Source organism: Mus musculus, chromosome 11 (assembly GCF_000001635.26).
Source record: "Mus musculus strain C57BL/6J chromosome 11, GRCm38.p6 C57BL/6J".
Lineage (NCBI taxonomy): Eukaryota > Metazoa > Chordata > Mammalia > Rodentia > Muridae > Mus > Mus musculus.
Window position 1 is genome coordinate 104064012 of NC_000077.6, and position 10955 is coordinate 104074966.

The following is a 10955-nucleotide window of genomic DNA, read 5'->3' on the forward strand; positions in this document are numbered from 1 at the left end:
AAAACTATGAATTAGTTACCCTTTAAGGCTGATTACATTTGATTCAGCAACCCAGCAGTTTAGGAGCATCTATAAAGGAGAGTACACGTGGGAGATGGGACACTGGTCCGACCCTACGTACACACTGCGGAGTTCACCCTGGTGTCCCAAGACTGAAAAACAATGTGACAGTGAACCACTGATCTGTAAAACACTTACTGGTACAGATGGACGTGGCTTACAGAGCACATGGAGAGGCTCCAAAGAATGATTTGACGTCCCCCCTTCCAGGGTGTGTCATGTTGGCAGAAGGTAGCTATGACAAGTGTCTTCTTCTATTACTCTCTACCTATTATCTTCTGAGACAGGGTCTCTCACTACACCGGCAGCCCATTGATCTGTCTTGGTTTGTGGCTGGTGAGCTCCACGGATTCTTCTCTGTCTGTGCGCCACCGTGCCCAGCTTTTACTTGTGTGTTTCGATCTGAGTTCAAGTCCTCATGTCTGCATAGTGAGCATACTTGCTGACTGAGCCACACACTCCAGTCCCTAATCTTATCTCTCTCTTTTTTTTTTTTAAGTCAGGATCTTACTGTGCTTCAAGGCTATTCACCAGACTGGCCCTGAATTCACCAATAGCTGAGCATGACCTTGAACTCAGAATCCTCCTGTCTCCTATCCCTTGAGTGTTGGGATTGCAGGCCTGTGCTTATCTTTCTTTCTAGTTCTCTGTTGCTTTTCCAGCCCTGTGACTGAGATCTGGACTTAAAACTGACTCCTAGCCTCAGTTTCCACATCTGCAGAATGGGGAGCAGAGTCCTTTGAGTGTGGGATTGAAGGACAAGCAGGAACCCTAAATGGGAACAGCTAGCAACAGTAGGTTCTGTCTCGGTTTCTTCCCTCTTCCTTCTTGGCTAGCCCTCCTGTCTTTCATTAAGATCACACAGGAGACATACACATTCACACAGCCCCCCTCCCCCAGCCCTCACTCCTTGAAAAGCCCATCTCCCTGAATGCATTTGTCCCTCACTAAAGTCCTGACCGCTGATGTCAGTGACTTAACCGCAAATTAATTGAGAATCCTGTTCACAGCTTCTTAACCACTGTCCTATGTGCCTTTGACCTACAGGCCTGTGCCTTAATTAAAGCTATTAGTGTAGACAGCTAATGACAAGCCGGCATTCTCAGGCCTTTGCCAGTTTCAAACTTGCCTGAATTGGAGGATGGAGCCACCGATCTATACCTGGTGCTCACGGCAAGACCAGGTTCTCACCTAAGTGACTGGTCAGTCACTCTTGAAGGTAGAAACAGAATCCTGCCAGGCAGGCAAAGCGAGGAAAGTGTTCTATTTTTTCACACCAATAATTGGGCCACAGTGACCTCCTGTCTCAGCCTCAGCCTCCTGGGACCAAGTCATGTGCTCCCTTGCCTTGGCCTTTGCTCCATTCTGAGGACATCGCAGAGTAGTGACATCATTAACAGCTAGGATAAGCTAGAGACTTGGAGGGTGTTCTGAAGTGTTCTGAAAAGAAGAAAAGAATGGCCAAGAAGCACAGAAGAAAAACGGCCAGCTTTACCAGTCAGCAAGTCAGCACAAATTAAACCACACAGAGGCACAGCTTCATGCCTGTCAAAATGGCTGTCCCCAGAAGGATGCAGCAGCAGCCAGGTATGGTGCAGGCCCACGATCCCAGCACTTGGGAGGTAGAGGCAGGAGGATCAGAAGTTCAAGGCTGATCTCAGACTCCAGGTCAGTCTGGCTTCCTGAGACCTTTCCAGAGGCGGAACAGTGTGGGGCATCTCAGGCGCCGGGTGCAGAGACAAGGGAACCCTTGCTTTTGGTGGGTGGGAAAGCAAAGTATTCAGTCACAGGGAAAGCATGCAGGTTCCTCAGCAAGTTAAAGCTGCAGCCACCACGTAGCCCAGCAATTTTTTGACACTGAATATAAAGAAAAGGAGGTTAGCACGGTGAAGAGACATCTACCCTCATTTTCACTGTGGCGCCGCTCACAAAACTGAGATAGGAAATCGGACTGTTTATCAACAGAGGAATAAGGGAGAAATGAGAAAGAGGATACTCTTACGCTGCCTTACAAAGGAAAGAAAGCCGGCCGTGGATGGGGCTAGAGGGCAACACAATAGTGGGGTGAGTTGGGCACAGAAAGACGAGTGCTGTGAGACCTCACTCAGTGTGCAGTAAGGTGGGCACGGAAACACGAGTGCTGTGAGATCTCACTCAGGGGCAAAATTTGAGTACTCCTTCCAAGCCAGGCATGGAGGTGCAGGCAGGCAATCACAGTGTTCAGGAACCTGAGGCAGGAGGATTAAGAGTTTGAGGCAAATCAGGCATGTGCGCACCCTCTACCCCCACCCCCCCTCCAACACACACACATTTTAAAAAGTCAATTTTACAAAAATAGACACGGATTGGGGAAGATTGAGGAAATGTTGGCCGAAAAAGGTCACCAGATTTCTATTAAGTAGAAGGAACACAGCTAAGAGGTCTATCACATGACATAGTCGTTATAGGCCGTAAGATATTGCATAATTTGTTTTGTATTTTATGTATTTGTGCACTCACACACATACCATGGCACACACATAGAAGTCAGAGAACAACCTGTGGAAATCAGTTCTCTCCCTCTACCATGTGGGTTCTGAGAATCAAACTCAGGTCGTCAGATTTGATAGCAAGCACCTTTTTACCCACTGAGCCAGCTCACTGGCTCTAAAATAGTGCCTTCTTGAAGACTGCTAAAGGAACATAAATGTCATGTGTTTTCTTATTTAAATAGGATCTATTTAAATGACTATACATAGAGTATATATTATATAAGTTATGTTTTGTTATATTATTATATATTATATTATATGTGAGTATGTGTGTATGGAACATGGAAGTAGAAGAAAGTCTGTGTGTGTTTGGGTGAGGGGTATGGGGAGGGGAGAAGTGGAGATGAGAGGATAATGGGGAGGAGAGAGAGAGAGAGAGAGAGAGAGAGAGAGAGAGAAGCTGCATGTCTTTCCTCACATCTAGTCTAGATTTAAACACATGCTGTGTGTGTGAGGGGGATGGGTGGGGGGAGGATCAGAGAGGAAAGGAGAGGGGCCTGGGAGGGATGGGGAGGTGAATATGAACAAGGTTCAATATGAAAATGTCCTAATGAAATCGCTATTTTTGTATTCTCAAATTTTAGCTGAAAACTGGGATTTAAAAATAGCAAAGCTAGTAAATTCAAATTATTCTCGCCACAAAAGCATGCCAAAAAAATATGTGAGGTGACACAGATGCCAATTAGCTCTGTTTAGCCACAGCACAGTGTACACATACTTCTAAACACACTGTACAGAGAAAATATATGCCATTTTTGTTTGTCAGTTAATTAGAATGTCAATTTAAAAAGGCACTCTGATTGTTGGTTAATTAGAATATCAATTTTAAAAAGTGTTCTGTATTTCTCAATTAAAATATTACTTTTTCTTAAGTGTCCTGTTTGGGTCACTGCCCTAGCTGTGTGACATTGCACACATTACTGACCCTCTCTGAGTCTTAGTTTCTTCTTCAGTAAAATGGGCCTGTAGCAGCCCCTGCCAGCGGGGCTACAGTGGGGTGGAAGGAGGCAATCGATGTCTACGACTAGCTCAGCGCAGTGCCTGGCACATCAGAAGAACCCAGTTCACGCTAGCTATGCTTCCTTTTTTAATCAGACAATGCTTTGTCCCAGTAACTCTGTAGAGTAGCTGACCATCCATCTCCCTAATCACAGAGGACAAAACAGAGGTTCAGAAAGATTAAGTAACTTGCCCAGTATCACACAGCAATTAAGAGTTGAATCCTATTTGCTATGATGATAATGACAGGAAACCTCCTATGTCGAGTAAAGAGATGGATGTCTTTGTGGTCCCTGCTTAGAAAAATAGCCAGTCCTTTGTCAGGGCCAGAGAAGCTAGGCTGATGGGTCCCCCATAAAGTTCAGAGCCCCAGGGCTGGCTAGATGGCTCAGTGACTGTGCTGGCTACTAAGACAGTGAGTAAAGTGCTTTTACTCACTCAAAGCCTAGCTTTCTGAGTTCAAATCCCCAGGACCCACATGGTAGAAATAGAAAATAGATTTTTTTATGTTCTCTGACCTCCACATGTGCATAGGTATGTACACACTCACACACACTACAAATACATAATAGTGAAACAAATGATACCAGATTTTGTTAATCATAGTCATAATGCGTAGAGCTGTTTCTCCTCAAGTTGCTTTTGGTCACAATGTCTATATCACAGCAACAGACTTATTAAGACATAAACCAATGAGGCTTTCCTGCCCACAGTTGCCTTTGGTCAGGGTATTTGCTACAGCGACAGAAATGAATCTAGAACACCTTGGCACAGGAAGGCATTGTACAAGGATGTACAAGGATGCTGATGCTGACAGTACCAAGGGACCCTTAAAGGTCACAGGCATGCCTGGCTGTCTTCTCACAGCCCAGCTGCTTACCCATGGAGCTTGCCCACATGCACTCACTGAAGGCCTTCGTTATAACAGTAGTCCCTTGGTGGACACCTAGCAAATATTCTTTTAAAGAAAAGAAGACAGCGATTTATCACACACACACACACACACACACACACACACACACACACTTTTGCCCAGTCTTTCCCCTTTTTTATTTATTCTGAAGATCATTTTATAGCAGCCCATGGAGACCTAACTGCCATGCTTTCTACAAAGTTGCGTCTACTCGGCTGTGTTAGTTCCTAGGCCACTTTGGTTGTTATCTGGGTTGGGAGGGGACACTAGTTTCCTTTCTCATTATGTTGATAAGATGCCTGACAAATGCCACTTAAGGGAGGCTTTGCCCTGGCTCACAGTTTTGAGGGGGCAGGGGAGTCGTGACACCAGGAGCACCAAGCAGTTGATCACAGTTAGGGTGGGGCCTTCTCCCCTCAGCCCAACCCAGACTCTCCTTCACAGGCATGTCCAGAAGTCTGTGTTCTTGGTGAGCTTGTCTAGATCTTATCAAGTTGAAAATCACAATTATCCGTCACAGACCGTGTGCGAGTTACTTTTTCTTGCTCTTTTTTTAGGGCTGAATTGACTTGAAATTTCTCTTAGATTTTTTTAGCTTGTCTGTGTAGGCATACACATGTGGAGACCAGAGAACAGCTTGTGGGAGATGGTTTCTTCTCCTACCCCCCACCATGTGTTTCCTGGTGAACTCAGGTTATCAGACTTGGTAGCAAGTGCCTGTGAGACCCTCAGGAGCCTGGCTTTTTTTTTTTTTCAGGGATTATGCCAACTGACACATTCACCAGCAAGCCACGAAACCTGACTTTTCTGAGTTGATAAGTGGGGAACAAAGACATGTTTCTTCATGAGCTAATTTGTGTTTCTTTTATGAGTAAAGTTGAAAAAAAAAAGCCACTTGGTTTCACCTGAGTGTGGTGGCGAAGATGCATACCTTTAATCTCAGCACTCTGGAGGCAGAGGAAAGTAGCTTTGAGATCAAGGCCAGCCTGGTCCACAGAGTGAGTTCCAGGACAGCCAGGGCTATACAGTGAAACTCTGTCTTGGGGAGGAAGAAAGAAAGAAAGAAAGAAAGAAAGAAAGAAAGAAAGAAAGAAAGAAAGAAAGAAAGAAAGAGGAAGAAAGAAAGAAAGAAAGAAAGAAAGAGGGAAAGAAAGAAAGAGAGAGAGAAAGAAAGAAAGAGAGAAAGAAAGAAAGAGAAAGAGAGGGGAGGGAGGGAGGGAGGAAGGAAGGAAGGAAGAAAGAAAGAGAGAGAGAAAGAAAGAAAGAAAGAGAGAGAGAGAAAGAGAGAGGGGAGGGAGGAAGGAAGGAAGAGAGAGAGAGAGAGAGGAAGAAAGAAAGAAAGAAAGAAAGAAAGAAAGAAAGAAAGAAAGGAAGGAAGGAAGGAAGGAAGGAAGGAAGGAAGGAAGAAACAAAGAAAGAAAGGAAGAAACCAAACCCCACAGCTCCTTCTCCTTGCCAGCCTGCTATGCTGCCCCTCTTAATTTGTGTCTGGATACTTGTTTCTTTTTCTTGTAAACTCCCAGAGACCTTTTACATGTGGCAAAATCAAACCCCTTGCTCAAGCTAGGAGTTGACAGTTTGCGGCTTCCTAATGGCATTTTTCCGCACCGAAGAAACCTTAATTTCCATGTTGTTGTTATGCTTTGACTATAAAATTTCCCCTGTGGGCTCATCATCTGCGGGACACTTGATTTGTGGCGTTTGCAACAACTTTTTCTCAAGAGATGTCAACAAAGGCCTGCTCACCCCAGATAGGGAAACCAAGGACAGAACAAGCTAACAAGCTCACCAAAGCCCCGTTTAACACAGCAATGCACTTACTGGGGTTACTTACAGGAGCATGGATGGTTCAAAGACAGCTTTACCACCAGACACTCACCGCAGCGTGGGGGGCTCAGAAAGCTACGTCTTCAGAACTCCACACATCCATCATTCAAACCACTACATCCCACTCCCTGACCCCCTGGTAGACTCTTGCGTGTGAAAACTGGATCCACAGTTAGTGGCACTGTTGGGGAGATGTGGGGGGAAGTGTCCTTGATGGAGGAAGTGTGTCACTGAGGGTGGATTTTGAGAGCTTCAAGACATGCCATTTCTAGTGTGTTCTCTCTGTCTTCTGCTATAATTTAAATTGCAGAGCCTGCCATGTGCTGCTCCTCTTCCATTATGAACAATTATCTGTCCAGAACTGTAAGGCGAAGAAACTCTTTTATAAGTTGCCTTGGTCACAGTCTTTTATCACAACAATAAAAAAATAACAAAGACAAAAGTTAGTACCAGGGAGAGGGTTATGTGTTAAGTTTTAATCACAGTGCCTAAGAGATCCTTAAAACAAGAATGCCTCTAACCTGTAAGCCCCTTGCCCGAGGGCAGATACTTTCTGTGATGCTGGAAGCTATCATTTATGGAAGACAACTGTCTTACCTGGGGTTTAATTGCTATGAAGAGACACCATGACCACCACAACACTTATAAAGGACAATATTTACTTGGGACTGACTTAAGTTTCAGAGGATTAGTCTATTATCATCACAGCAAGAAGCATGGTGGCAGGAGGCAGATAGGATGCTAGAGAAGGAGCTATGGGTTCTACATCCGGATCTGCAGGCAGCAGAAGGGAATTGTGTTCCACTCTGGGCATAGCTTGAGTGTATGAGACCTCAAGGACCGCCCTCACAGTGACACACTGCTTCCAACAAGGCCACACCTCTTAATAGGGCCAAGTACATGAGTCTATGGGGTGGGGGGCATTCCTATTCAAACCACACAGTAACAAACTACATGTTTTCTCTACCCTAAACAAGTTCGTCTGACCCAACTACACTGGATGTACTTGACCACTTGTAGGCAGGAGGAACACAGGCAGGAGGAAGTATGTCAGGACATAAGATTCCCCCCTGATTAAACCTGATGAGAAATGCCATAGGTAGCTTTATAAGTTTCCTATATAAGGAACAAGTGGAAGCAGCTGATGTCCAAAGCACTGAGACTGAAGCCCAGTTCCCCAAAGTAGCTGTTAGATTGGATGCCACACACCAAAGGAGACAGAATCCAAATCTTGAGAGACCAGACCCAGGTCAAAGCAGCCTGGCTGGAAGCCAGAGCTACCTGGTAACAACTCTGGAGTCTGAGGGTGGTTCCTTCAATACTCCACTCTCAACCAAGGCTGCTCTCTTGGGTGCTTTTATAAGTTTCTGCAACCCAAGGAGTTGAAGGGGTCTGCAATCCTATAGGTGGAACAACAATATGAACTAACCAGTACCCCCAGAGCTCATGTCTCTAGCTGCATATGTAGCAGAAGATGGCCTAGTCGGCCATCGCTGGGAAGAGAGGCCTCTTGGTATTGCAAACTGAATATGCCCCAGGACAGCGGAATGCCAGGGCCAAGAAGCAGGAGTGGGTGGAGGAGCAGGGCAGGGGGAGGGTATAGGGAACTTTCAGGATAGCATTTGAAATTTGAAATGTATATAAAGAAAATATCTAATAAAAAAATAAATTTCTGCAAAATGTGACTTGTCATCATTTTTGGGGGACCCTGGAGTGGACTTGGCCAGAGTGATTTAGTTAAAGTATTTAATTAAATCTTGCTTCCAGTTTGGCTCAAAGCTGTGATAGTGGTCTTGTTCCCAACAATGGGGTTATCAGACTGTTGCTATGAAGAACCTGACATGGTTTTTCAGAAAAATGTGGAAGAAACTTTGTGTCTTAGAATGAGAAAAGTAGCTGAATGACGTAAACAGGGCTCACGAGGCAGTTCTAGCAGAAGCCTGAGTGGCAGTTTTGAGAGCAATGTGGATTATGAAGGCCAAGCTCAAGAGCTTGCAGAGAGGAGCCATATTAGTAACTGAGCCAGAGACCATTACTGTGATATTTTGGCAAGGAATATGGCTACCTTTTATCCATGCCTTAAGAACCTCCTGGAGGCCAAATTGAACTTGTAACAGACTATTTTGGTGGAAGATATTTCAAGAGAGACTAATATTAACTATGTCAGATGGTTATTAGTTATCATCCTTACACAGGTTTGCAGTGAAGGTGAGCAAAAGGGGCAGAAAGAAATACAAAATGCACAGTGTGGAGAGCAAAGGACACTGACAAGTTTAATGCTATACAGCTAAGGCTTATGTCAGAAAAGAGGTTGTAATTGGTTATATTAGTGCCATTAAATATATATATAATCTTTTTTTTCCCTTTCCAACTCAGAAGCGGGCACCTAGGGGGCAAAACCTGGAACGCTTCAGGAGCACCTCGAGGCTTGCAAGAAACAGAGCGCGTGCACACACCAGACGGGAAGGGTATGCAACGCCACCAGCCACATTCCCCGGCTCGGGGAACATGGTCAAGCGAGACACGACTGAAGTGAAACACGTAAGGGCAACCGGGCGCCTGACGCGTCCACAAGGACCACGCGAACCACTGAGAAAAGTGCGCGCGGGTCAGCGCTCGGGCCAGAGAGCCGCACCCCTGCCTTCCACACACCACCGGCATACGGATGGGATGGAGAGACGAGGGGCCCGCTGGCAGAACGAGAAGAGTGACCGCCATTCGCCATGAATGTCCGTCCCTCGCCTGGCGCGGCTTAGACCCTGGCCCGAAGAGAACTCAGGAGCACCACATCGATCATATTAGTGCCATTAAGGTGGGGTCCGATCTGCATTGGAATAAGAGGGATGCCCTCCATGCAAGACACCACTCAAGCAAGCCTCCAGCCATGAAAGACGAAGAGCTAAGGAATACTCTGCCCCTGGAAAGGAACAACAAACAAAAGCTGCAGCAAATGTGTTTCGGGGTAGCCAAGGTCCAGCCCATCCTGGGAGATGAAGCTGCCTTAGTGCTGGCCTTAGGGTTAAGAAGAACACAAAAGTAAAGGGGGCCATGGAATCGTGCCCTGTGGTTACAGAGCGCTACTGAGGCCAGGCATATAGCAGGGAAGGCCCTGCATGAAACACCCGAGAAGCCGTTGCATGAAGCTGTGAAGCCTGGGTATGTACGTTGGAGACAGCAACATATGTGGGACCCCAATATATGGGGTGCCCGAGCTGGGAGACATCTGCCAAGGAGAGCTGCACAGGAGGTGGGACCAGCCCAAGAGAAAGAGATGTATCTTGGAGGCAGCAAAGCTGGAAGGGTGGAGCCACTGAAGGCCTTTGACATCAGACAGAGTTCCAGGATTCAGAGTTGCCCTGTTGGGTGTTGGTCTTGTGTTGGTACAGCGTTTCCTTGCTATTACCCAATTACTAGCTTTTGGAATGGTAATGTATGTTCTATGCTATCGTATGTTGAAAGTGCATACTTTTTTTTATTTTATAGGGGGTTACAGTACAGATATTGCCTTGAATCTCAGCAGAAAATTGGACAGTGGAGTTTGTTGGGATTATGAAAGACTACAGGGATTTTTGAAGTTGGATTAAATGCATTTTGTCTTATGATGTAGCCATGAGACTATGGAGGCCAGGAGGGAAAGGTGTGGGTTTGAATGAGATGTCCCCCATATTCTTAGGTCTCTGAATACTTGGTTCTCAGTTGGTGACAGTGGGTAGGTTTAGGAAGTATGGCTTTGCTGGAAGAAATTTGTCACCAAAGGGCAGGGTTTGAGCTTTCAAAGGCCATGTGATGCTCTCAGTGCTCTCTCTCTCTCTCTCTCTCTCTCTCTCTCTCTCTCTCTCCATGTCTCTTTCCTTCTGTCTCCATGCCTCTCTGTGTCTGTCTCTTCTCTCTCTGTCTCTCTTTATCTCTCTGTCTTTTGTGTCTGTCTCTCTGTGTCTCTGTCTCTCCTCTCTAAGTCTTTCTGTGTGTCTCTGTCTGTCTGTCCCTCTGTGTGTGTGTCTGTCTCTCCCTTTCTCTGTCTTTCTCTCTGTCTCTCTGACTATCTCTCTGTCTCTGTCTCTCTCTGCTCCCTATTTGCAGTTTGCTCCTGCCACCTGCTACCTCTGCTCTGCAATCACGAACTTATCCCCCTAAAACTATAACCCAAATAACCCCTTTCTTCTCTAAGTAGCCTTGGTCGTGATGTTTTGTCATAGCAATAGAAAAGTAAGACACAGCGTGTAAGTGTAACACACAGCGTGTAAGTCAGGCTGCTTTGATTTCACATTTGTTGGAAGTGAGCTACAGAGCAACTTTGCATTCTGGGAGCAGTTATCCGATGAGTTTAATAAATAATCCACTTAAGCCAGCCATTAGAAACTACACATCTCTAACTGTTTCTACTTTTGTTCTCTTCTTTCCCTCTCTTCCATTGATGAGTCTTTTTAGTTGTGTTGCCTTAATCACTATAGCTTTGTTCTATTTTAGTATTGGTAGGTGTGAGCCCATTCTTCATTTTTTTTTAAAAAGAATGCTCCTCTTTATTCTTGCTTGGCTATATTTATATGCATGGGCTTTATAAGGAGGCTGACTCATTCCAGAAAGGAAGAACTGGTTTCAGAGATGGTGTGGTTGAGCAGGGACTG

General features: G+C 45.5%; 2 long non-coding RNA genes across 2 annotated transcripts; one reads left to right on the top strand and one right to left on the bottom strand.

Annotated features, from left to right (window-relative positions):
- The first annotated feature begins 1203 nt into the window (after positions 1–1203).
- On the top strand, positions 1204–10692 carry Gm51921. The gene is made up of 2 exons (XR_003949778.1): positions 1204–1647; positions 8707–10692. It is a non-coding gene; the product is annotated as a predicted gene, 51921 (long non-coding RNA).
- Positions 3076–9128, bottom strand: Gm42092. The gene is made up of 3 exons (XR_880241.2): positions 9043–9128; positions 6464–6466; positions 3076–3088 (listed from the first exon to the last, which is right to left on the bottom strand). It is a non-coding gene; the product is annotated as a predicted gene, 42092 (long non-coding RNA).
- Positions 10693–10955: the final 263 nt, after the last annotated feature.